This window comes from Mirounga leonina, unplaced genomic scaffold (assembly GCF_011800145.1).
Source record: "Mirounga leonina isolate KUSES-001 unplaced genomic scaffold, KU_Mleo_1.0 Mir_173, whole genome shotgun sequence".
NCBI classification, from domain to species: Eukaryota; Metazoa; Chordata; class Mammalia; order Carnivora; family Phocidae; genus Mirounga; species Mirounga leonina.
In genome coordinates this window covers 13,476,137-13,503,333 of record NW_023270447.1, presented here as the reverse complement: position 1 = coordinate 13,503,333, position 27,197 = coordinate 13,476,137, and the positions used below count along the sequence as shown (strand labels likewise).

Sequence of the window (27,197 nt, the reverse complement as noted above, 5' to 3'; positions counted from 1 at the left end):
TTTATTTATTTATTTATTTATTTATTTATTTATTTATTTATTTATTTGAGGGGGAGAGGAAGGGCGAAGGAAGAGGGAGGGAGAGAATCTTAAGCTGGCTCCACGCTCAAGATTATTGTCCACACAATAATTGTGCAGCCCGACGTGGGGCTTGATCTCACGATTCTGAGATCATGGCCTGAGCCAAAATCAAGAGTCAGACACTTAACCAGCTGCGCCACCCAGGTGCCCTGACCTTGAGGCTTAAACATTTTTCTGAATATAGTCCTAAAGGTAAGGTACATTCATTTAAGCTAATAGAGTAGACAGAGTTCAGCACTATCTAATGGTTTTTAAATCAGTGGTTTCAGTTGTACACATGTTTGTATATGGAGAGGAGAAGGAAAGTGATTTGGAAGTCTGGATAATCTTCTGAGTGATTCAATTGAGTTAAACCAATGTTTACTGAGCACCAAGAGTTTTTTAGGCATTGATCTCTCTAGCTGACTCACTATGCAGTGAGGAGACCCAAACTCAGTGGATCTTGGATACCTTCTAAAGGGCGGCTATGGTGTGTCTTACTAAGACACCATTTTAGGAGGCCTGGATATATATAGCCAGTGTGAAAGGAGAGAAATGGGTAGCTTTTCTCACAGAATTCATTTTTGTACATAATCTCCTTCCTGTGACGTTTTGTAGTGTAGATGAATTACTGATTTTGGTTAGTGTCTTCTAATATCTACCCTAGCAGATGCTTGACTAAGAACTTCAAGTCCCCCCAGGATAAAAAGCATTCTGACAGGCTGAATGTACTAACACTACAGGTTTCCCAAATAAAACCTTTATTGATTGAATGCCTTATCATTGTCAAGAGTTACTCGTTTATTTGATGCTTTCAAGTCCTGTGTATATGAATGTGTGGATGAACAAAGCCTTTTTTCCCTAAACAGTCTTCACTAAAAGATTACTCCCGAATCATAGGTGAAAGTTCTATTATTGCTGTGTAATTGCAGAGGATGCCTAGAGGAAGCTAGGTCAAGCAGTTACCATCTTTCTCATATGCTGATTCAACCTAGTACCTACTGGGGTTTGTCCACATTCTATCAAGTTAATAAAGAGAAGATCAGAAGACAAACCTAATCCATTATATGGATCTATTGTGTGGAGCTTTTAGCTTCATTATAACATCAAAGATTTAATTTTTAATATTACTTGGTTTACAATTTTGTGTCTTTACTCGTAAGTGGAAATTAGTCTATATTTTTTTACTCTAGTATTATTTGGTTTTTGGTAGTAAAGTTAATCAAGGTTCATAAATCTATTAGGGAATTTTCTATATCTTTTTATTTTTTTATTATGTTATGTTAGTCACCATACAGTACATCATTAGTTTTTAATGTGGAGGGCACGTGTTCTGTATCTTTTTAAAAGCTGGAATTAGGGCGCCTGGGTGGCTCAGTTGGTTTAGCGACTGCCTTCGGCTCAGGTCATGATCCTGGAGTCCCTGGATCGAGTCCCGCATTGGGCTCCCTGCTCGGCAGGGAGTCTGCTTCTCCCTCTCCCACTCCCCGTTTGTGTTCCCTCTCTCGCTGTGTCTTTCTCTGTCAAATAAATAAATAAAATCTTTAAAAAAAATAAAATAAAAGCTGGAATTATTTAAATAACATAGAAACTCTAACAAAACTGTCAGCCATTCAGCTGCAAAACTACTTGTTCCTGAGACCTTCTGAATGGTAAATTTAAAAATTTGCTTTCCAATTCTATGGATGACTATTGGTTATATAGTTTCTTTTTTTTTTTTTTTTAAAGACTTATTTATTTATTTGAGTGAGAGAGAGAGCACAAGTGGTGGGGAGGGGCAGAGGGAGAGGGAGAAACAGACTCCCTGCTGAGCAGGAAGCCCAACCTGGAGCTCAATCCCAGGACCCCAGGATCATGACCTGAGCCGAAGGCAGACGCTTAACTGACTGAGCCACCCAGGTGCCCTCGATTGTATCTGAGGTTACAGTTCTGTTTCCATTCTTCTACAGAATATATTCTTACTTCTCCTTTTTTGAGCTCTAATGATAATTTTATCCATTCGTTGATCTTTTCTTTTCAGTTATTCCTAAAAGACCTTGCTGACACCCAAGAAAAGGAGATGTTCCTGGTAGATCTGCTACATCTCCTCCCAGTCCAGGCTGACCTTCATTTCTCTGGGCATCCTGAGCTTTCTTTATAATCTTCAGGTTCTATTGTGAAAACGCCTTCTTTCTTTTCCCTTCTATTTCCCCCTGCCCTTAACCTTCTGCCTGGATGCTTTTTGAATTTCTTTTTCTTTTTAACATTTTTTTTCAAGCCAGAAACTTTGGCTTCCCAGCACATAGACCTTAAATACACATGTGTAGAAAACAATAGATGATTATACAATAGATTCTGTACTTCTTGGCTTCTGCAAAGGGGCAGAGATGGGGAAGACATCAAAAATTAGGTCCAGCAATAATGAGCTACATTATTAAGTTTCTCTGTTTGCTTGAGTACCAGGAAATAACTATGTCCATTGAAAAGAGTCTCAAGAAAGAAAAGAAAAGAAAAGAAGAGAAGAGAAAAGAAAAGAAGAGAAGAGAAAGAAAGAAAAGAAAAAAAAAAAAGAAAAGAAAAGAGTACCATGTCTGGAAAGAGAAGATCAGGAGATTAAGGTTCTAGGTCTTTGTTTACATTATTTTTTCTGCCAGATTCAAAAATTAGGTCTTTTCCAAGGGATATTTCACCACATTTTCCTTTTATTATTTACTCAAAAGGTGAGAGAAATACATAGAACCAAACTGAAAAAAATCTAACTTTAAGCTTTATAGTCACTTGAATTTGTTTCAAAACTTTTAAAAGCCTTGTTTGTTTTTAATGATTTATGTTTCAGTGGTTTAGACCAGGTCACGTGAAGGTTGAAATTTAGTGAGAAAATGACTGGGCTAGTTGCAAATGGAAAAAAAGTTTCTAAGTTTAGGTGCATGGCTTTGGAATCCCAGATCCGAGGATGAACACCATACCTGCATGTTGACCTGAGCAAGAAGCACAGCTCCCATAAGGCACATCTCAGGATGGAAGACAGACTCTATCAACACGTAAAACATTTTTAATGGGAGGACGAATAACAGAATATTATTTAGTGGTGAAGGCAAAAAAACCCCTCATTGTTTTTCACAGGCTTTGGAGACAAACAGTCCTCGCCTTCAGATCCTGGCAATTCTGAACAAAAAGCCTTCAGCACACTAGGAAGCACTATTTAATAATGCACACTAGGTGCATTATTTTTTGCGATTTCTGGCGACGTAACAGAGGCCAGAGAGAACAGTATTTGAGAAGAAAGCCCGACCCTGTGCCTTCTATAACTCTGGCTCGCAAACATCAGGAAGTGCACTGCATACCACTGACAACACATCTCAGTCCTTCAGCGTGTCCCCAAAAGTCAGGTTAAGAGTTCCGTGTAGCACCTCACGCTAGAACACCATTCAAGGCAATGACATGGAAATTAGCACACGGAGTGTCCCGCGCTGCTGCCGAGTCCCTCGATTTCCATGATCTGACAAGGAGATGATATCAGAAGCGGTAGAAAGGCGTTAAGGGATAGCTCAAGTGCTCGTGCGTGTGCTGGAGCAGGTGAGCAGGTAGGATCGCTGTGTCACAGGCTGACAGGAGAGGGAGTGTCAGGCTACCCTGTGAGTGAAGGGTTGAACATGGGCCCTATCATAGAAAATATGCTTTTGTTCAAACTCTCAATATCTAGAGGGAGGGGCAACCTTTCTGGCATGAATGCTCTACCGCTGTGAGGACGCAGTAAAAGGTCGTCTCAGGGTTTGTTTAAAAAGGTCAGCTCAGGAACTACTGACCCCATGACTCCATCCTGACAGTTTCAGCCCTCTCTCAGAATCACTCTTGTCACTTCTAGCCTCCTGTTCTTTCCTGAAAACAAAACCCTCTACCACCTGCCGTCCATTATTCCATCAGTGAGCAACATGCACTCTCTTCAGCTGATATTTCAATTTATTTGTGGTTAGATGTGCAATAATCCTCTGACTGAAGCTGAGGGAACAGTTTAAAGATTTAAAACAAAACAAAGCCAGTGCTTCAAACACCTCTTCATGCAAAGCTTACCAGACACAAAAATGTGGCTAATTCTCAGCCACACAAAAGCAAAACTAAGACACGCAGATGGTCAGTGCCTGCCCTCTGCAGAGGGAGAAGCAGCGTTGGCTCCAAGTAACAAATAATTATCCAGGTCCTTTGTAAATCAAGTTGTACCACTTCTCCTGTGAGCATCCACAAAGGCGGCTGCATATATTTGCTATTAGCTTCTTCTTTGTCTGGGGATTTTGTTAATGCCCTTTCTTCATATAAGTTTGTGTCGCCTTGTTCTCACATTTGACACCAACTGAAATAGCCTTGCAGAACCTTTGTTTCTATTTTCTTCGAAATGTGTATTCCTCAATGAGGTTTCATCTTAATCTCTTCTTTTCAAAAGGATATGAATTGAACATGCAGAGAATCAGCCTAACAGGACCGATTATCAATTTCCATTTCCTTTCAGTGCCTCTGCCACCCGTGGGCCTCCTAGACAGCTTTCCTTGGAGACAAAGGGTGTCTGAAATGGACAACTTTATTTTATACACTGGTCTCTCTTAGTGGACGACAGAGACTCATCGCCCATAATAAATCCTTCCTCTGACCCTTTTATATAATGCACAGCTGAGCTAAAAAGGAAATCAATGTTGCAATTTTAATTTAGCACTTTCATTCTGTTAATTTATCTAAAAAAATCCTATGCCATGACTTTCGCTTGTCAAAACAGCCAATTCCTGTCAATGTGAAAATGTGAAAATGCTTTGAGTTTCTTCCCTTTCTTTTAACAGTGTGGCTGTAAAAACCATGGGTCACACACTAAGCCCTCCGTGTTTTTCTTGTGAGTGCAAAGCTCCTTTTGAAATCAATGTGAACACAGCAAGTTGGAGAAATGCGTAGTGTCTCTAGGGAGAAAGAAATCTGGGCCTACATTGTTAGCTTTGCTAAAGATGCTTGTGAAACCCTACAAAAATGGGATGCCAAGCGTCTGGCGTGTATATTTGGTGGTGAAACCTGGTCATTTTTAGTAAAACCGGGGCTATTTAATCATGCTTAATCCCTGAGGAGAGTTCTAAGTAATGAACATCACTGTGTTTTCCGTCAGTGCACCAAAAAATGACTCTCCTGTTTGACTCTTTTCTCTCTGTATTTCAGAACTTGAGAATAACCTGCAGACAGAGCCTTACACTGCTTTGGGCACTATGCTTTCATAGGAGACAGAGGCCAGATCAATACCATCCAGCAAACAGTGCTGGAAAGGTGCGGAAGATCCCACGAGGGGGGAGGAATCTGCTGTCTTTTCAAAAGGAATCTCATGTCAAAGGAATCGTTTCTGAAAGTTTTCATTCAAATATCATCTTTCCTAACCATCCTGTTTAAATTGAAAATTTTTTCCTGCCTCTGGCCACTTCCCAGTCATACCTGTATTCCTTCCATGCCTTTATTTTTCCTGCTTAGCACTTGTGATTTTCACCCTTACTTTATAATTTATTTATTTTGTTTATTGTCCATCTCCATCTCAAGTAAAATGTAAATGACAATTTGTTCGCTAAATTATCCTCATGGCACAGTGTTTGACACAGGGTAGGTGCTCAATAAATATGTTTCCCAAAAAAATGTTATGAGGCCACATCTTGTGTGTGGAAATGGCAGCATTGCATCTTGATTGCCACCCCAGAACTGAGGCCCCATGTAGAGGGGTTCTGATCAGAGAGGCCGATCTGCATAATGACTGTGTTTGGGAAGAAAACCACCTATTGCTCAAAGGGGCGCCTGGTGGCTCAGTCGGTTAATCGTCTGACTCTTGATTTCGGCTCAGATCATGATCTCGGGGTCATGGGATCTGGCCGTGCATCAGGCTCTGTGCTCAGCATGGAGTCTGCTTGGCCCTCTCCCTCTGCTCCTCCTCCTCCTCCTCTCTCTAAAATAAATAAAATCTTAAAAAAAAAAAAAAAAAGAAAGAAAGAAAAGAAAACCACCTATTGCTCTGAGAACCCTTAGGACCCCAAGAATTAAGTCTGGTGTAAGAGAAGAAGCCAAATCCAAACCCAGGACAAGAAATTAGCTGAAGTGTGGGCTTGTAAATAGTCAGAGCTGAGGATTTGTGTGTTGCAGAGATACACCTAGCTGATTTGAGTCTGACACAAGCCTTCAGCTACTGGTCCAGGGTACTTTAAGTAAAGTACTTGAGTGAGGGCCATTATGGCATATGTCCATGGCAGCACTGTAGGGGAGACAGCAGCCTGGCCTATGTCTTCAGGTAGATTATGATCTAGGGAGGTTAGTTTATATGTTTCAAGTCCAGAGCAGGACATGGCATATACTATCTTATATCTTGAAAGACAATGCTTTCAGTAGCAGAGATGAGATAAATGGGAACCATGGTGTCAAGAGAAGCAGAATGCATTTGAGAAATAGCAATTAGCCTCATGTAGTCCATTTACCTTATAGACATGAGTACTAGAAGGAAGGTTAAAAAGCGACATAATTCTAAATTCATAGGTGGCTAATCATACTGGAGATTGGGTTTTACAGGTTGTATTATTTTATTTGGGAAACACCTATAGCTATTAGGGAGAGGATAGACTCCTTCAGAAGTCTATGCTTTAGGAAATATGTTTGATTTTATTTTGTTTCTGTGGGAGTAATAGGGGTGTTGGTAAATATAATTAGTCAGGTAAATAAATACTTATAAGTACTAGACTATAAACCTTAAGAACTATGGAATTCATCTAACTTCTAATTATTAAGAGATAAAAGTTGAATATTCCAGAACAGAGTCATGTACTTGCTTTTCAAAGACCTCCTGGACAGGAGGACAGCAACTTTGCTTATCAATCTTTCTGGTATTCTCACTGGTTAAGAAATTCTTCCTTCTTTCCAAACCAAACTTTTTAACTTTCGTTAGAATCAATTTTATTTGATATTATCCTCTGTGTGCATTACCAAAAGTCAGCCTGAAGAGAGTAAACAAGTAAATTTTGTTGAAATACTGTGCTCTAGAAACCCCATTGCTTTCATCTTTCTTTATTTCACTCATTTAAACCTTTAGTTTTTTTAAAAAAGTAGCTCTTAACTATCTTTGCTCTCTTTACATTTCTTTCTGAAAACTGACAATAAAAACCGTACTTTGACCTAAGAAGAGTATGACTATTGTAGAGACTAGTGGATGATCATTTTGTGACTCTTTTATGCCATTGGTTGACTTTAAAAAAAAAAAAAGATTTTATTTATTTAACAGAGAGAGAGCACAAGCAGGGGAAGCAGCAAAGGGAGAGGAAGAAGCAGTCTCCCTGCTGAGCAAGGAACCTGACAGAAGGCTCGATCCCAGGACCCTGAGCCAAAGGCAGCCGCTTAACTGACTGAGCCACCCAGGTGCCCCTTCACTGATTGGTTTTTTAGTCCTCAGTTGTACTGCTCTGATTAGTCTAAATATAAGGTTGACTATTCCCTCAGACATTTTTCTTCTATACTGGGATCTAGTTAGACCATTCTCTATTATCTTGAAAGTCAAGGTTAACTACCATGTGGCCAGGAAATAGTGAAACATGGTCCTGACACATTTAGTTAAGTTTTAAAGATAAAACTTCAGTTTTCAGTTGATGAACTAGAGACTGAAAATTTTAATGCTAACAATAACATTGTAGGTCCTCATTTGGATTCTGAAAATTGGGTATTTTTATATATTAGAAACCTATGCTTTATATACCAGTCAGTACTAAGATATACACACAAAGAGTTTACCACACTTCCTGTACTTAAAATTTATTTTTCTAATAAATTCTGCTTCTAATATTGAGGCTGGGGTTTGATCAGTTCATCAAGACTTGGTCCTTTATTATCCTCTGAAATTGGTACTACCCAATAAGTTTAAGAAAACCAGTAAAAATTCAATTGAATAGGGTTTGAAATATAGTACCTTCAATAGCCCAGAGGACTCTCTTATTTTCTAAATCCGATAAACAAAGTAAATATATGAAGAAAAATACATACACTCCTTGACATCACATTTATATACTAGCTTATTTATGAAATTTTTCTTTATTGGTCCTTTGAATGTAAGAGAATCAACAATTTAGATGCTTTAAAAATGGATGAGAGCATTTATTGGCCAAGAAAACATACATGAATGCATATCAACATTTACTTCTGTGTTTTTATTCCTTCATTCATCTTTCCCTAATTTTTGTATTTTCTATCTAATCTTTAAGAGATTTTTTGAAAGCTTCATAACAATATCCTAAGCATCCTCTTTCCTCTTTAGCCACTTTAGCTGTGTTTAGACAGACACGTTTCCCGAGTTGTCAGGATGGCGCAGGTTCTGAACCCTGCAGCACAGAGAGGTAGCCTAGGTGATTCAGGTCAATGTGCAACAGGTGTGGGGCCCTGCCAAATTTGGTCTGCCATTGTGAAGTTCCATCCCTGCATTGTAAATCATGATGGAGTTTCTTGAATTTCACTTCTGCTTGGATTTTGTTTCATTAAGCAACTTTGGGAGAAGTATTGTGCACTCTCGATTTCTGTGTGAAAGTCACTGATCAATTCGTGAATTTATGGTTTGGAATGACACAATGCCTGATGTGTAGGAACCAGAGGAAATCTTCATAATGAACTTCTTCTATAATTATCACTTTGCCAAAAGCAAATGGCTTCCCTGCTTTGCTCCAAATAGCATAGATTTCTGGAATTTTAATGTTTCATTAGTTTGACCAGCTTTTGGTCCCTAATAAAATAATTCTCCTAACCCTTAGGTTATTTATTTCTCTTAATACTTTGTTATGAGAAAAGGCAAATAGTCATGTTAACTGGGTCACAATGCTTTAACGTGATAATTTTAGTAACTTTTCTGAGTAACTTTAAAAACACAGAGAGGCACAGTTTCCCAAGGGACAGTGCAGGGAAACCAAAGAACTAGATTTATTCCAAGCACAGATTCAACAGGTCACTGTCCACCTAAGATTTTGTGTTTTGCATTTTATATTATTTCTTTAAACATGCTTCAGTGTCTACCAAGGATGAAAAAATATAGCCTCCATGGTCCATTTGGAGTTTATTCCTCCTATTTGGACAGATACAAGGGATAAAATATTTGGTTTCAATGAATGTAAGTTCACTGAGAGAAGTTAGATGCTACTAAAATTTGCCCACATCTTTGGACACCTTGGGTGATCCACTCCCACTCTCCTCCTGCTTCAAATACTTGTGCATCCACACAAAGAATTGTTTTTCTGATCATCTCTTAGTGATTTGTTGGGTGGCCTTTGCCTTGTGAATTTAGGTAGACGACTTACTCCTTTGATCTGCCGACTATGGGACCACACATACTCTCTAAAAACCTATGGGGTCTCACATAGGAAGGTAGAGAGTACTGAACTTTTTCTCTGTGTGAAAGAGAAACTCTAGCCTCACCTGAATAACGTTTGGAGGAAATGAATTAGTGATGTAAAACCACAACTTGTATAATTTTGTTTTATCCTTAATTTTGGAGTCTTTACAGGGATTATTTTACAATAAACTAACTAGTGAGAAAGAAATAAACCACTTTTTTTGTTTGTTTTCCTGTGTAAGGTGAATGGAATCTGGCCACATATGACTATGTCTCCTATTCTATGTGGGTGAATCTCCTTTTCAAAATACTATCTTGGGGCTCCTGGGTGGCTCAGTTAGTTAAGCGTCTGCCTTCAGCTCAGGTCATGATCCCAGGGGCCTGGGATGGAGCCCCGCATCAGGCTCCTTGCTCAGTGAGGAACCTGCTTCTCCCTCTCACTCTGTCTGCCGCTCCCCCTGCTTGCGCGCTCTCTCTCTCTGTGTCAAATGGTTGAATAAAATCTTAAAAAAAGAGAGAGAGAGACTTAGTTATATGACATAATTTTGTTTTAACAAACAAAAATGTATTGCATCTTAGACACTCTGATTCTCTCTAATCACTCAGACAAAGCATCTCACTTGACATAGAAAATTAAGCAGATTTCAATAAAACCTCAGACCACCTACATGGGTGTGAAAGAAAAATTCTAGTTTTATAACTTTCTAGTAGATAGAATTGTTAGAATTATGCTAAGTATTTGCATAGGCCTGGGGTTTAAGAGACTCAATCTACTAAACAAGCCAGAATAAACTATGAAAAGCAGTAACTTACTTTTATATAAATGGGTGCCTTTAAGATGCTTGGAAATAATTCAGTTTAGTAAGTAAATAATTTACATCACTCCTTTCTTTTGGGACTATTAATGGATCATCAATCCTTTTGAGGACCTAATAGTTCAACAATCAACTTTAGTTTTGCTCTTGTCTGACTTGTCACAGATTCTCAATATTCAGGATAAAAATGAATGAAATTTACTGTACATATGAGACTCCAGAACTGCTCTTTTTGGCCCTCATTTGAACAGATGTGGTATTAAATGATAAACAGTTGGAAAAATTGAGGGGAAATGGCCATTTCTTCACTTTCAGCACAAAGTTCCCAAATGCTTTAGTTTGGGATATCTTGTCTTTAGATTGTAACTTCTAAATATGAATATCTGATAAATATCCTTCAGTAGAACTTTGACAATCTTGATTCCATCCTAATAATTTTTATTATCTATAGATTATAAAACATTTCTATATAAATGTCTTTTTGAAAGCTCTCAAGTACTTGCTTTGGCTTGTCTCCCTGGCCTCTTCTTCCACTTGTCCACACTTAATCTTCAACCAAACTAAACTCCTTGTAGTCCCCAAATGCTCCATAATAATCCCATGCTTCATAGTCTATGCACATGCTGTTCTCTGGGCCTTATCTACCTTCCCTCTCTTTTTTTTTAAGATTTTATTTATTTGAGAGAGAGAGAGAGAGAGTGAGCACCTCAGTGAGAGGAGGGGCAGAGGGAGAGGGAGAAACAGACTCCCTGCTGAGCAGGAAGCCTGACAACTCAGGGCTTGATCCCAGGACCCTGGGATCATGAACACTTAACCGACTGAGCCACCCAGGCACCCCCTTTCCCTCTATTCTTAATATGGCATATGCCTACTACTTCTCTAGGTCTCAGCTTTGATATTATCTCCTCTGGGAAGCACTCCCTGCTAACACTTATTTCCATAACACCTGGGATTAACCCATTCATAGCATTTACTCCATTATGTCAGGACCCGAATTTCCCCCTTGTCTATTCCTGCCTCTCTAGAGGTGCTTAAATGCATTTGTTGAATAAATAAATGAATGAATGGGTAGTAAAAACTACATCTTTTATGTGCTTTCTGCATATGATTTTCCCATTTCAGTTCTTTTTTAATCCCTTAGAAATAGTACCTTGGAATTTTTTCAAATCCTATGTTTTCTTTGGGACTTTTCTGCATTGTTCTGCCTAGACAGCCATTCATTCATTCGACAAATATTTCTGAGTTTTGTTTATGTACAAGGCACTCTGCAAGGTTGTGGAAAGAACTAGAGAGATCATACCTGGGTGTTGCTGTCGAGGAGTTTACAGTCTACTAGAAAAGGGAAGACAGGCTTAAAGAACACTATCGTCAAAGTAGGAAGGGAAATAATATATCCGATTGGAGAGACAAGACAGGTCTTCCTGAATAGGAACAAGGCCTTAAAGCATGTGCAGAGTCTGGACAGCATGGCATAAAGAGAAAAGACATTCTAAGCCACAAGATAAGGTGTAAAAAGAAGAAAGGAAAACAGAAAACATAGAACTCACAGACAAAAGCTTGATTGGAGCTCAGGGTTTGTGACAAATTGTAGTATTGTTGATGGTATATTGAAAAGGAGCCGGGGTCTCAGCAGTGGAGATCCTTGAATACTAGGCTACAGCATTAGATTTTTGGTAGACAAAGGATACTATTGATGCTTATGAGCAGAGCTGTAAAACCCTCATTGCCTGGCTGAGTCTTGCTTCATCTTCCTACACAATATTTCTGCATATAACTTTTTTTTTTTCTACAAAGCTATAGAAACACCTCTCATCCCATTCTGGTTTTCTTTTTTTAAAAATTATTTTATGACATACTAAATGATTCTTCTAAAAAGCTCAACTTGAAGGCTGCTAGAAAGGTCATTGTCAAACCATTTTCCCCATCCTCATTAAGCTTTATTACTCACATCAGGTTGAAAATCCCAATAATTAGCCTCTACTGTACTTCCCTACTGGCATCCTTCCAATTTCAATTTACCTGCTACACATTTTTCTAGTCCTTTTGAGACCCCTGACCTCAAATTTTCCATTTTTAGAGTCATTTCCTTATCTTGTGTGCTTCTCTGTTGTGTCTTTTTTGAAATACCAACTCATGACCAAGCTCCCTTAGACATCCTCTTGGATTATGGAAAAAGTGTATCAAACAGAAGCCACCCCCACACATGCTGTTAGAACCTGCAATACTAAACCTTGTAAGTATTGTTGATCTTGCATGAACCAAGCACACAGTACTATGTACTTAGTGATGCTTAATGAATAAAGGAATAAATGAATAAATGAAGGTGGTACATGTTGGAATACATGTTCCTCGGTAATAAAAATTATTGTTTGAGGGCACCTGGGTGGCTCAGTCATTAAGCGTCTGCCTTCGGCTCAGGTCATGATCCCAGGGGCCTGGGATCAAACCCCCCCATCGGGCTCCCTGCTCAGTGGGAAGCCTGCTTCTCCCTCTCCCACTCCCCCTGCTGTGTTCCTGCTCTCGCTATCTCTCTCTCTGTCAAATAAAGAAATAAAATCTTTAAAAAAAAATTATTGTTTGTATTCTACATCCTCAACCACTCTCACTGGCACAGACAATAAATGCTTATCGAATGAATGTAATTAATCCCTTCAGAAAAAGGGAAGCCTGCAAAAAAATCCCAAGGAAGTGCAAAAAAAAATTTTTTTTTCTCACCTCAGAAAACACAGAGCCTCATATATGGTATTTGAGATAATAAGAAACATACCCTTTAGCTCTCATTTACTAATGCCTGGCCTATAAGCTTTCAATAAAGTATACCTACTGTTGATTTCTTTTTTAAAGCCCAACTCAAAGGCTTCATATCTTTGAACTAAACAAGAGTTCTGGGTTTTATGACTTGCACAAACAAACAGAAGCTGAATATGCTTAGAGTTATCCGTGCCTAATATTTTAATTCCATTGTTCAATAATTCCCATTCCTTTGCATTATTTTTGCTTTATTATACTCTTATAATACTCTCAAATATATCTATAAAACTTTACAACCCTTTTCCAATGGCATATGGTGTGTGTTCTGAAGAGAAACATGTTTATGAGCTGAAAGATGGGAAGAAAATGTAAAGTGCTCTTACGGGACCTGGGGAGGGATTGCTGTCTGTCTGTGTGTCAGGAACACTGCAGTATATCAGGCTCTCGCGACCTGACTCAGAGCCCTTCTGTTTCAGCAATAGATACTAGTCTGGGAAAGTACTATGCAAACTTTGATGGTTTTAGGTGGGTTTTTTTTTTTTTTCCCCTGCGAAGATTAAAATCAATAGTTCCTAAAACAGTATTAATTCTGTATGCTGAAGAGTAATATCTGTTAGGAAGGAGAGAATTTAGAGTGTGGATGGAGGTGGGATGTCAAATAAAACTGTACTGTCCCCTCTGGTTGGAGCGCACCAGACTTTGCCCAGTCCAGAGTTACCAATAGTGCTCCTTGGGGAGCTTGTCCTTCCATAAGCATTCTTGAAAGTCTACAGATCCTGGTTCCACAAGATCCTGCTATGCTCTTAAAATGCTTCAGTTGTTGAGCTCTAGATTCAGATTTCCAGCTGCCTCCCATATATACTGCTTATTCGTCTTCCTTGTCACAGTCATGGACCTAATCACACAGACATAGACTGGAAACCTTAGCATCATCTTTACCCTTTCTTTTTTTCCTCCCTAGTTGGTCATCAAGTGTAGTGCAGGCATTTCTCCTCTCTGTTCTCTCCCACCCACAACTACCCTTCCTCTTCATTGCTCTTCCCTAGCTTCAGCCTTGACCTTTTCTCACATGGCCTATTTCCATTTCTTAATCAGTCTCTTCTGACTGTATGTAGCCTTTCTCACTCAAATTCCCCACAAGATCACGATGCCTTTAAGAAAGCCTTAAATAGCCCATTAAATAAACAACCTTTTCTGTCCTGTCTACTAAGTCCCAGATTGTTTGCCTATAATTAACATCTCTTCACCATCTCAACCTAGTTTACCTTTGCAGCCTTGTCCCCCTCCACACTGCTCCACATACCCTTTCTGTGAGCTGCATTGGAGGAACTAATGGTCTTCTGCACACCCTGCTCAACCTTGAATCCTCTTGAACTTCTTCACCCTCTGAAACATGGTTCTCCTGTCAAATTGTGGCTCATAGGCTCTTGTATTTATTCCGGGATTTCCCCCCTTCTCTGCTCTGCGATGCTACTGACTGCATCTCCATTGTAGCATTTTTATTCCACTTTTTACTATATTTGCAATTTTAGTTTCTGTAGCACCCAGTGACTATAAGTCTTCTTCAGCATCTCCATTACTCATTTGACAGTGTGTTTTAAGTGAACCCAGAATTATCTTTGCACAAAATACTGGCTCAACTCATGAGCATTCTTCTGGTCAATATCCTCCTTCTAAATGTGTAGACTTTCCTGTAGATATTCTATTAAAAGGAAAAATAAAAAGGCATGGATCTGCCATGGTCAGCAAGATGGGGAAACTTCACTGGAGGTCAGACAGGGTACTCTCAGGCTGGCTGCCACTCAGTGATGATCAAACATAAATTTGAAAACAAAATATTTAAGAAGAATGGTCTGAAATCTTCATTTTTCTGGATTCTCTAAATTTTATTTCTAGGTGCTCTAAATTTACGCTTCAGAGATCTACTTAACTGGATGGTCATTTGTAAAATTCTTGTCACCATCAACAATGAAGTATTAAGTTCTGCACTGTGAAACCCACTACTACATTTGTATCAGAGATGTAGTTCTAGAATACATCTTCTCCGTTAAGTATATATTAGACATTCCTTGAGGGATTCCTACCAGAAAAAGATGTTTTTCTCTTCCACTGGTTTATACCTGTAGGTCCTGTGAATTGCATATATGACTACTCCACTTTTTGTATTAGTTGTTAGGCAGCTCAGTCTTATTTTCAACCTTCTTATATTAGAGTAAATAGAGTCACTGATATATACTTGGCTACTAACTCCATTCCATCTCTATTTTATTCTTCTCACCTTAATATCTACCCTCTGATTTCTTTTCCTATCTATCATCTACTTAGCCAGTTATTACATTTCTATCGAAAATTGTTTTAAGTTTTAAACATGAACAGGGTTTGGGTATAAATATTCTAGTAATTTCTATTTCATATAAAGTACATAAAATAGTGCTTTGTACATAGAAGCTACTCATGGTCTCCTGTTTAAATCCAAAGAATTTCAAAGTACTGAAAAGTCCCAGAGGAAACGGCTATACGTCAGATGTAACCGGTCACTTGAAGGAACCCACATAGGCTTTGGTCAAAGTCGAACACAATAATGGTATACATCATTATTGACTCTCACTGATTCTTAGTGACTCATACTTCATAACTTCAGGTAAAGAGACTGAGGCAACATGTGCAGTATTTTCCCCTACTATAATTCTCATATGGAGGATCTGAAAGAGAATGGTACTTTTTACACATGTAATAATATCCAAGCACCACTTTATAAACTAACTCTGTTAGACAGTAGTCACATAAAGAACATCAATATCTCTCTTAGCCCCACCTGAGAAAGGTTAGTGTTATGGGATGTGCACAAGAAGAAGGGCAAGGAGCATAGATTGCTGGTCCCTGCTATATGTCAGAGCAAGACAAGTGAAATACACTGAGAAGGTCAAGTGCAGTGGAAGCTGAAGAGACAACTATTTGCGTGTGTGTGAATGTTCATAGGATCTGAAGAAACCTGAGTATAAATGTCAGTCTTCATGACCTGATCACAGATGACTCAATACAGAGGTGAAATCAAGATGCCCCTACTGAGAAGGTCAAAGTACACACTCCTGAAAAATGAGACTGCTGCAAGCCAAGAGAGCCAGGCCTAAAAGGAAGGAAATCCATGAACATCCTTTTCATATTATGCTCAGATGAACTAGCAATGAGGAAAGATCATTTAAGACTGAATAATTTTAGTTTCTAGGGTTATCTTATTGTATTTTTTATATGTAAGGAAAATTTTTTTGTCATTTAGTTTCCTTTGCTTAAATGCCTTTTAAATGAAGATATATGGTTGCTAAGGTGCCTACCCCATAAAACACATTTGAAAATATTTCCGTGACCTTCATGGTTACTGTGCTATTAAAAGGGAACACAACTAAAATTGGGAGGGACACGTAGAAAGAAGCTGAGGAAAAAGTGTTTTTAAAAAAGAGATTTTTAAAGACATGCACAAAAACATAATTGCTTTATTATCCTCATCAGACTTTTTTACAGCTCAGCATTCTTTAGGTCAGTTAGTCAAACTGCTGCTAAATGCTTTCATCAACAGGAACTTCATGATTGAGGTTACTACTTCAGTGCAAAAACTGTTACTACTAATAAAAATTTATAATGTTAAGAATTTTTCCCTTAAGTGATAGAGAAATGCCCTTATAGATAAATAAATGCTGTATCATTCCTCTAATCTATTTCACATTCATTTACTTGGCTGTAGAATAGTTTACTGGGATAGGAAATGGATGAGATGGAGGGAATCATCACAGCTTCATATTTCTTATTTCATATACTCCATATGGAATTTTGTCTCTATATTTTTCAATTATAAAGGTAAAATAGTAATATAGAAAAATTTGACACACAGAGAAAAGTAAAAGAAGAAGCCACACATAAACCCAGCACGCTCAAAATTCTTATCATTCTTATGGGCCTTCCTCCCATCTTTTTCTTTTAAAGATTTTTTATTTATTTATTTGAGAGAGAGAGAATGAGAGACAGAGAGCATGAGAGGGAGGAGGGTCAGAGGGAGAAGCAGACTCCCTGCCGAGCAGGGAGCCCGATGCGGGACTCGATCCTGGGACTCCAGGATCATGACCTGAGCCGAAGGCAATCACTTAGCCAACTGAGCCACCCAGGTGCCCCACCTCCCATCTTTTTCATGTGCAAGTCATGATGTAAAATGACTCCTAAAATATGTTTGCTCATTTTGCATTTTATCATGTGGAGTGTGCCAGATAGCTGCCTGGAAATTGAAATACTCTATCCAATAATGTACCATAATTTAATCAGCTTTTCTCTATACTGCTTCCAAGTTTTTACAGTTAGTACTGTTTGATTATTAAATAATGATGAAGTGAACTTTTGTGTGCACATTTGAAAAATATATTTTGGAATATTTCCTTAGAATTAATTTAAAGGCTTTAGATTATGGGATTTCTATTCCAAAGAGTTAAAACCATTTCCAGACTCATCAATATGTATGAGATCACCAGTTTCAAACCAATACTTGATATTGTCTTAATATACATAAATGTATTTTTTCTTGTTTATTATGTGATATCAAAATGAGATCTTATTTTTCCTTTAAATTTTTTCAAAAACCAGTGAGCTTAAATTTTTTTTTCTGTTCTTTATTAGTTGTGTTTCTTGTCTGTGAACTGACTATAGAGATATCAAGATATTTTTCTTAAAATTTTAATTTAACCTTTTATTAAATAAAAAACATTAACTCTGCCACATTTATTAAACTTACCCTAAATGTGTTGCTAGCCTTTTCAAATTTGGGCTATATTATGTACATAGGTTTTAAAATTTAGGCAGCTAAGTCTATAATTTATAATTTAAATTTACATAAATAAATAGATTTCATAATTCTTGGTCTTTATCTTTAAATTGCTTTTTGTTAGTGATAACCTATAGTGATATTATAGTTTTAATTTATTCTACAAGTCTTTAAAGTTTATATCTAACATGCAGAGAGATCTATTTGTTGGTATCATTTTCCTTTTTTTTAAAATAATTTTTTTAAGGATTTTTATTTATTTATTGAGAGAGAGAGAATGATAGAGAGAGAGCATGAAAGAGAGGAGGGTCAGAGGGAGAAGTAGGCTGCCGGACTCGATCCCAGGACTCCAGGATCATGACCTGAGCTGAAGGCAGTCACTCAACCAACTGAGCCAACCAGGCGCCCGGTATCATTTTCCTTTTTATTGCTTTTAAAAATTAATTACCTACTGAAGTTCGATAAATATTCAGTTTTAATTTCTTCTACCTATTATTTGGTTTGTTTTTATACTTAACTATTTCACCCTTTTTAAATTTGTTTTGGTGTATGGTATGAGGCATATTTAATTTTTCTCTATAATTGCTATGCATTATCATATACTACATTTTAATTTAAAAAGTCCTCTCAGGGGTAGTATCACCAAGATGATGACATATGTTGCTCCTGACATTGCTGTCCCTCACAAGAAGATCAACTAACAACTATTCAAGAACAAGACACCACGGAGAGAATCCTAGAGCATGGGGATAAGGCTAGAGCATCCCTCTGTACAACAGAGACCAAAACAGATGGTATTAGAGGGTTAGAGAAGCAGCTACACAATGACCACATTGCCCCTGCCCCAGGCCAGCACAGTACCATGTGGAGAGGTCTCCCTTGAGCCTCCAGCTTCTCCAGTGGAAAAAGAGAATCCAGAAAGGACAATCAGCATTTCTCTCCAGCATTGCAGGTTGCTTTGTGGGAGCCTCTACTCTGATCTCGCCCCATGGGGGTTGCAGGGAATCTGTGAGGCTCAACCACTGGGAATCTGACTGTGACAGAGAAAGAAGGGGCTTGAAACAACTAGTACATGGATCTTAGCAGACAAAATTCATACCTGCAGTGCCCAAATGGTAATCGCAATCAGCAGTTTTGCTCACCTGCAGAACTTAGTTGGTGATGCTCTCTGACCAGGGAACTTGGCAGGGTGCAGATTTGCTTGATTCAAATCCTCAAACAAGGAGTTACGCCAGCCCTCGAGCCTGGTTTGCCCACACCCAGGCAAGGAGCTGAGTCATTGCTCCACCTGCTATGGAGACTGTTTCCTGGCCACATCTGACCAGAGGAAATAGTAAGAAGCCCTAGAAGCTGTATAGCCAGCAATACTTGAGCTGAGCAGTGGGCAAACAGACCTGATGGTCACAAGAGCAAAGCCAGTTCAGGGCATGGACACACAGGAAAGGGGGATTAATTTATAACTAAGGCTCAGGGTAGCTCCCAGCCCCTCCAAACCAAGGAGGCTGTCTGGGAAATTGAGAGTTGTAAGCAGCCCCAGTCCTTCCCTCCCAGGCAAGGGAGCTGGACAAAGATCTATCCACCCACTGTGGCTCCTGGACCCATGTCACCAGGACTGGCTGGAAGCTATGTGGCCCAGTGTACTTGAGTCAAGAGAAGGGCAGGAAGGGCCCATAGTTGGCACAGCAAAGCCAGTGTTAAGACAACAAAGAGCTTTACCAGGCTTTGAGCTATTTCTCCCACTGCACCTGGCAGGAAAACTGATTCTTAGTCCTGCTCATTAATAAATACATAATGATAATACAGTCTCCACCCTGCCCAGCCAGGGAACTGAACCAGAACACCCAACATTGGAGCTTCTGAATATATAAAGCAAAAACTAATAGAGCTAAAAGGAGAAATAAACCACAACACAATAACAGTTGAGGACTTTAATATCCATTCTCAACAATGGACAGACTGTCCAGACAGAGAATCACTAAGGAAACGGCACATTTGAGCAACACTATAGACCAACAGACATATACAGAACATTCTATCCAACCAGCAGAATACTCATTCTTTCCAAGTGGAACATGGAACAAGTGTACATGGAACATTTTCTAGGACAGACCCTTATGTAAGTTTACAAAACAAGTCTTAGCAAATTTAAGAAGACTGAAATCATACCAATTTTCTTCTCTGATCACAATGGCATTAAAAGAGAAATCAATAACAAGAAGAAACTGGAGAATTCACAAATACATGGAAATTAAACAGCACTCTACTCAACAACCAATAGATCAAATTAGAAATTAAATTAAGGGAAATAAAAAAGTATTTTGAAACATATGAAAATGGAAACAAAAAACAGCAAAATTAATGAAATCCAGCAAAAGCAGTTCTAAGAGGGAAATTCTTAGCAGTAGACATCTTCATTAAGAAACAAGGATGATCTCAAATAAACAGCCTAACTCTATGCCTTAAGGAGCTAGGAAAAGAAGAAAAAACTGAGCCCAGAATTAGCAGAAGGAAATTAATGATAAAAATTAGAGCAGAAATAAATGAAATAGAAAAGAGGAAAACAACAGAAAAGATTAATTAAACTAAAAATTGTTTCTTTGAAAAGATAAATAAAATTGATAAATCTTTATTTATTTATTGTTTTTATTTTTTTAATTTAAATTCAATTACTTAATATATAATGTATTATTAGTTTCAGATGTAGAGTTCAGTGAATCATCAGTCTTATGTAATACCCAGTGCTCATTACATCAAGTGCTAAAATTCATAAACCTTTAGCTATATGAACCAAGGAAAAAGAAGACCCATGTCAACAAAATTATAAATTAAAAAAGAAGGCATTACAACCAATACCAGAGAAATGCAAAGGATTTTAAGAGGCTACTCTGAACAACAAATTGCACAATCTAGAAAAAATGGAAAAATTCTTAGAAAACACAACCTACCAAAACCGAATCATGAAAAAAATAGAAAATCTGTGTAGGTCAACTGCTAGTAAAGAGATTGAATCAGTAATCAAAATTTTTCAGTGAAGAAAAGCTCAGGACCTGTTGGCTTCACTAATGAATTTTATCAAACATTTAAAGAATTAATGCCAATTCTCAAACTCTTCCAAAAATTTGAAGAGAAAGGTATGCTCCCAAGCTTATTTTAGAGGGCCAGCACTACTGATACCAAAGCCAGAAATAGATATTATAAGAAACAAAAGCCACAGGCCAATATCTCAGATGAACATCTATTTAAAACTTCTCAATAACATACTAGCAAGTCAAATTCAGCAGCACATTAAAAGGATCATTCACCATGATCAAGTGGGATTTGTCCCTGGGATGCAAAGATGGTTCAATATATGCAAATCAATTAATGTTATACACAACATTAATAGAATGAAAGAAAAAAACCCACATGATCACCTCAATAGATGCAGAAAAAGCATTTGATAAAATTCAATATTTGTTCATGATGAAAACTTAATAAATTAAGTATAGAACAAATGTACCTCAGCATAATAATGGCTACATATGACAGGCCTACAGTTAACATATTCAAGAGAAAATGGTTGAACATTTTTCCTCTAAGATGAGTAATACGCCAAGGGTGCCCACTCTCACCACTCCTTTTCAACATAGTACTGGAGGCCCTAGCAAGAGCAGTCAGGTGAGAAAAAGAAATAAAAGGCATCAGAATTGGGAAGGAAGAAGTACAGTTGTCTCCATTGGCAGATGACATGATTTTATAAATAGATAATCCTAAGGACTCCTGTGAGAATCCAGGAGAATGTAAATAATCCAAAACAAAAACAAAATCCTATTAGATCTAATGAACAAATTCAGTAAAGTTGTAGGAAAAAAATTAGCATACAAAAATCAGTAGCATTTCTATTCACTAATAATGAATTATCTAAAAAGAAAATGATCCCATTTATAATACCATCAAAAACAGTAAGATACTTAGGAATACACTGAACCAAGGTGGTAAAAGATCTCTACTCTGAAAATTACAAGATATTGATGAAAGAAATTGAAGACTCAAATAAATGGAAAGATGTCCTGTGTTCATAGGTTGGAAGAATCAATATTGTTAAAAGGTCAATACTTCTAAAAGCCATCCATAGATTCAATGCAATCTCTATCAACATTCCAATGACCATTTTTACAGAAGTAGGAAAGATGATCTTAAACTTTATAGAGAACCACAAAAGACCTCAAATAGCCAAAGCAATTCTGAGAAAGAACAAAGCTGAAGGCATCACACCTCCTGATTTCAAGCTTTTCTATAAAACTAAAGTAAGCAAAACAATATGGTATCAACATAAAAACAGACATATGAACCAGTAGAACAGAATCAACAACCCAGAGATAAACCCAATCTTTTATGGTGACCTAATATTTTGACAATGGAGCCAAGAATATTCAAAGGAAAAAAGACATTCTCTTCAATAAATGATGGTGGGAAAATTGGATATCCATATGTAAAAGAATGAAACTAGACCTTTATCTTACTCCACTCATAAAAATTACCTCAAAAGGTGAAGACAGACTTAAACTTAAGACTGGAAACATAAAACTTCTAGAAGAAAACATAGGTATAAATCTCCTTGGCATGAGCTTTGGTAATAATTTTTTTGGATATGACATCTAAAGCACAAGCATCAACAACAACAACAAATAAACAAGTGGGACTACATCAAACTAAAAAAACCTTCTGTACAGTAGAAGAAACCATCAACAAAATGAGAAGACAACCTACAGAATGGGAAAAATATCCACAAACCATATATCTGATAATGGGTTAATATCTAAAATATATGAAGAACTCATACAACTCAATAGCAAGTCTACGGCCATACCACCCTGAACGCGCCCGATCTCGTCTGATCTCGGAAGCTAAGCAGGGTCGGGCCTGGTTAGTACTTAGATGGGAGACAACTCAATAGCAAAACCACAAATACCCAAATAAAAAATGGGCAAAAGACCTGAATAGACATTTTTCCAAAAAATATATACAAAAGCTCAAAAGGTACATGAAAAGATGTTCAACAATGCTAGTCATTAGAGAAACGCAAATCAAAACAACAATGAGATATCACCTCACTCCTGTTAGAATGGCCATCATCAAAAAGGCAAGAGATAACAGTAGCTGGACTGGATTTGGACAAGAGCAAATCCTTAATGCACTGCTGGTGGGATTGTAAACTGGTACAGCTACTATGGAAAACGGTAGGAAGTTTCCTCAAAAATATAAAAAACAGAACTATCACATCATCCAGCAATTCCACTTATGGAAATATGTCCAAAGGAAACGAAAATGCTAACTCGCAAAGATAACTGCGCCTTATATTCATAATAGCATTATTTTTGATAGCCAAGACAGGGAAACAACTAAGTGTCTGTCAACAGATGAATGGGCAAGGGAGTCTGGTCTACATAGATACAGTAGGATATTATTCGGCTATAAAAAATGAGGAAATCCTCTCATTTACAACAACATGAATGGACCTCATTGAAAGCATTATGCTAAGTGAAATAAGTCAGAGAAACACAAAACACTGTCTGATCTTACTTATATGTGGGATCTAAAAAAAAAAAAAAAAAAAAGCAAAAACCCACAAAACCAAACTCCTAGAAAGAGATCAGATTGGATGTGTGGTTACCAGAGGCAGAGGGTCAGGGGAGGAGGAGTTGGAGGATGGTGGTCAAAAGACACAAACTTCTAGTCAGAAGAAAAATAAGTACTAGGGATGTGATGTACAGCATGATGACTATATCTGACACCACTGCATGATATACAGGAAGTTGTTAAGAGAGCAAATCCTGAAAGTTCTCATCACAAGGAGAAAATGTTTTTTCTTCTTTTTCTTCTTTCCTTTTAAAAAATATTGTATCTCTATGAGATGATGGATATTAGTTGAACTTATTGCAATAATCATTTCACAATACCTGTGAATCAAACCATCATATGTATACCTTAAACTTATATAGTGATATATATCAATTATTTCTCAATAAAACTGGAAAAAGAACCCTTTCTCCACTGCTGTATGAAATCTTCTGTGATATATATTGAATTATTATACACATCAGTTTCTATTTTTATTTAAAATTATATTCTAGTTACATAAATGGAGACTTTATTAGGGGCTAATTACACTGATGATATATGATAAGTATGGGAAATAATGTTACACTGATAATAATTTCTTTATCTTCTAGGTAATGACTTCTGACCAAGTTCTTTATAGAACTGACTCTGAGCTGATCCTAAATTTTCAAGAAATGGGAAGAATATCATGTTCAATTGTTAAACTAAGTTATTATTCTATCTCCAAAATGAAAATAACCCTTTTCATTAAGTGTGAGTGTGTTTGTTTTCCTTTGGTAAGTAATCAGTTCAAAATAAGACTGAATTTCATATCATCACATAGTATTTGTGAGCCTGGATTCTGAAGCCAGACTGCCTGAGTACAATACTCTGGTCTGCTACTGACAGGCTGGAGAGTTTGGATAGCCTAGGCTGGACACACACTACTTTCCTCATATACAAAATGGCAGTGATAAGTCATTGTCTCTTATTATTCTACCTAGTTTTGGAAGAAGAGTGTGAAGTGTGTCAACAAAGGCTTTCTAGAGAAGGTTACCATTAGGCTAACTCTTACAATATAAGTAGATGTTCACTATTTGAATTTCCCAGTTTGACATGAGTTTCTGAAGTTAGTGATTAGCTATTTAGGAGAGAAGTTTTACTACATACTTTCAGAAGGCTCCATCCACCTCTGTTAGGGCATGTAGGACATTGTTTGTTCAAAGCAGCCCTAGGACTAATGATGGAGTATGTCAATATTGCCTTTGCCACTTACCTCCTCTTGAGGGAAGTAGGATGCTGTTAACAGTACCCCAGTGTTGAGAGTATAAATGGTAAAGGATCTGATAAAACAATTTACACAAAGCTGAACAGTATCTACTAGGTTATTCCCTGTAAGCAGGATTTTACATATTTTTTAATTTAAAAAGTGTCTCTGACATAATTAATACTCTAAAAAAAAAAATCAGCCTAAAGGCTGAATTTTTTGGTTTCTGTAAGCATTAAATTTGGTTACCATGAAGCAAAATCCCTAGAATTTACTCGCTTCTTTGCTCAGACATACTTCTATTCCGTTGATTTAGCTGATCCTCAGGTTCCACTAAGAACTGATATGGTATAGCTATTTGAAGGACATTTTCTGTGTCTTTTGCAAAGCAGTAACTATAGATATTGCACATTTTATTACTAAAGTTTTCTTAAATATAGATCCATGCAATAACATTTTCCTAGTATTTAGTGCCAAGAACAAATGTTATCTCTCTCTTTTTTAAAGATTTTATTTATTTATTTATTTGATAGAGCGAGAGAGCACAAGCAGGGGGAGTGGGAGAGGGAGAAACAGGCTTCCTGCTGAGCAGGGCTCAATCCCAGGACCCCAGGATTATGACCTGAGCCGAAGGCAGACGTTTAACAGACTGATCCACCCAGGTGCCCCCCAAATGTTGTCTCTTAAGACAACAGAGACAGCAACCTTTTATCAGACCACAAGGGTTGTAAAGCCCATGAGTTTCTTTAGTTTCTTCACTACCAATAAGTTTAGAGCTAAACTTAGTGTCTTGTTTTCATAGCATAGTTTATCTTTGGTTTCTGATACAAGTATTTCTTACTTCTTAAGTGATTCCTGATTTCTTTTAAATTTAAAAATTGTATTATCTTAACAACTTAAATCTGTAAGCTGCTTTAAAAGGCATATACGTACAGGAAAGGCATATATGTACATGAATGAAATAGTTATTGTCTGCGTTCCTACTTAATCTGACTCTTACTTAAATGTTAATTTAAAAAAAAATAGTGGGAATTTTTTTCTTCCAAGTGAATTTCAAGGTCTTATTGCACGAGAGGATTTCTTGTTTTATACCTTCTATACCACCCCTCACTTATAGGTACCCAGTGAAAAACTTGATTGATTGATAGATGTCTTTTAAAAGATGCTTAGAGAGGATTTTTAATGATAGATTTTCATTTAAAATGAAGGGCTAATAGCAGGAATAGTGAGCTGAGAGAGGCTTTCTGTTATTTTCAAATTATTGCACAATGGACTGTAGCTACTTTCTATATGGTAAGGGACAGGATGTTTAGGATCACCATTTTTAACTTGGAAGGGACGTTGATAGGGCCCAGTTCCCTCATTTCAGAGATTAGGAAAACAAGGTCCAGACAGTTAATACCATTTGCAAAGGTAACATGCTAAGTCATTAAAAAGTCAAGACTGGAACTAAGGCTTCCCATTATCCAGTCGTGGCATTGGAGGCCAATCCATTTACTCACTTTTTGCATCCACACAATAAGAATGACCTGAATAATTTCCAAGGCTGGAAATCCAACATGACCCTAATCAGAATCTCCATTCATAAACCCCTGTTTTAAAAGTGCTAGGAATCATGATAGAAATAACAAAATCCTAAGCACTCACTGTTTTAGGCCCTGTGCTAAACATGTTTCATTATTTCATATAATCTTCAAAATAACCCGTTGAGGCAAATATTATTATTTTCCCAGCTTTACAGACAAGAAAATGAGCAGCAGGCCCCACGCACAGCACCAGGATTCAGTTGAGCTCTCATACACTGTGTGTACTGCCTTACAGATCCATTAGTGTACAAACACTGACATGCTTTCCTTCTTGGATACACGAGGTGATTTTTTCCCCAAACCAGACTGATTTACCCTAATATTTCTCTAACAGAAATCTTAAATCCTTCCCACTTAGATCTTTTTCCTGGAAACTTCCTGCCATCAAAACAGGAATTCATACTTCATGCTTCAGGGCTGGAAAGTCACAAATAGTGCTAGAATCCAAGAGAACATCAAGTAGTTCGACAGATCAGGGAGGAATAGTCTGAATCTCCCCAAAAGAATGTCAGTAAAAATAAGGTGCCACAATCAATGAATACCTTGGAAAAAAGGTAGGAATGCAAATTTATGATAAGAAGAAGGTAACTATAAGCCAAAAGCAACTGGATTCTTTCTTTTTTTTTTTTTAATGCCATCCACAACACTAGTAAAGAACAGCATGCTAGATTATATTGGATTAGAAAGGATAGCTAAAATGGACAACCAACATGATAAGATTTTAAAGTGACACAAATCAGAGAAAGTCTCAGCCAACAAATCTCTTTTTCCATGACTGTGGTATTTGCTAAAGGTAACAACTTTTTTTACTGATGAAGACTAAGGAATAATATGGCAAATGCCAAGTAAATAGTTCAATTTGAATCAGATTCATGGTTCAGCTGAGGGTACCACGGTACTGTGTCTTGCTTGTGAGTCTTTTGTAGCTGTAGACTAGCTGTAGACTAGACTTTCTGAAAATGCTGAGTCTAGTGAGTCCCCAGAGCTGATTATA

At 37.5% G+C, this 27,197-nt stretch overlaps 1 protein-coding gene across 1 annotated transcript in view; it reads right to left on the bottom strand.

The window, feature by feature from the left end:
- The window catches only part of DPYD (dihydropyrimidine dehydrogenase), an 802,992-nt gene that overhangs the window by 44,337 nt on the left and 731,458 nt on the right, over positions 1–27,197 (bottom strand). The window lies entirely within an intron of this gene.